General features: G+C 42.2%; 1 non-coding gene across 1 annotated transcript; it reads left to right on the forward strand.

Annotated features, from left to right (window-relative positions):
- The first annotated feature begins 882 nt into the window (after positions 1-882).
- Positions 883-990, forward strand: LOC112760947 (small nucleolar RNA R71). Its single transcript, XR_003181359.1, has one exon. It is a non-coding gene; the product is annotated as a small nucleolar RNA R71 (small nucleolar RNA).
- The last annotated feature ends 253 nt before the right edge of the window (positions 991-1243 follow it).

The following is a 1243-nucleotide window of genomic DNA, read 5'->3' on the forward strand; positions in this document are numbered from 1 at the left end:
CTCTAGATGAGCCTCAGAGTCCTTTGGTTCCTCAGAGGGAAGCTCCTTATTGATCACTGGACGTCCCAGGAGGTCTTCCTCCTTGGGATTCACGTCCTCCTCTCCTTCTTTGGGTTCGGCCATGGTGCTTATGTCAATGGCCTTGCACTCTCCTTTTGGATTCTCTTCTGTATTGCTTGGGAGAGTACTAGGAGGGATTTCAGTGATCCTTTTACTCAGTTGGCCCACTTGTGCTTCCAGATTTCTAATGGAAGATCTTGTTTCATTCATGAAACTTACAGTGGCCTTAGATAGATCAGAGACTAAGTTTGTTAAATTAGAAGTATTTTGTTCAGAGTTCTCTGTCTGTTGCTGAGTGGATGATGGAAAAGGTTTATTATTGTTAAACCTGTTTCTTCCACCATTATTAAAGCCTTGTTGAGGCTTTTGATCCTTCCATGAGAAATGTGGATGATTTCTCCATGATGAATTATAGGTGTTTCCATAAGGTTCACCTAAGTAATTCACCTCTGCTATTGCAGGGTTCTCAGGATCATAAGCTTCTTCTTCAGGAGAAGCCTTTTGAGTACTGTTGGATGCAGCTTGCATTCCATTCAGACTCTGAGAAATCATATTGACTTGCTGAGTCAATATTTTGTTCTGAGCCAATATGGCATTCAGAGTATCAACTTCAAGAACTCCCTTCTTCATAGGCGTCCCATTACTCACAGGATTCCTTTCAGAAGTGTACATGAACTGGTTATTAGCAACCATGTCAATGAGTTCTTGAGCTTCTGCAGGCGTTTTCTTTAGGTGAATGGATCCACCTGCAGAAGTGTCCAGTGACATCTTTGATAGCTCGGATAAACCATCATAGAATAGATCCAGGATGGTCCATTCTGAAAGCATGTCAGAAGGACACTTTTTGGTCAACTGTTTGTATCTTTCCCAAGCTTCATAGAGGGATTCACCTTCTTTCTGTCTGAAGGTTTGAACATCAGCTCTAAGCTTGCTCAGCTTTTGAGGAGGAAAGTACTTGGCTAAGAAAGCCGTGACCAGCTTATCCCAAGAGTTCAGGCTGTCTTTGGGTTGAGAATCCAACCATAATCTAGCTCTGTCTCTTACAGCAAAAGGGAAAAGCATGAGCCTGTAGACTTCAGGATCTACTCCATTAGTCTTAACAGTATCACATATCTGCAAGAATTCAGTTAAGAACTGAAAAGGATCTTCAGATGGAAGTCCATGAAACTTGCAGTTCTGCTGC

This window comes from Arachis hypogaea, chromosome 16 (assembly GCF_003086295.3).
Source record: "Arachis hypogaea cultivar Tifrunner chromosome 16, arahy.Tifrunner.gnm2.J5K5, whole genome shotgun sequence".
NCBI lineage: Eukaryota > Viridiplantae > Streptophyta > Magnoliopsida > Fabales > Fabaceae > Arachis > Arachis hypogaea.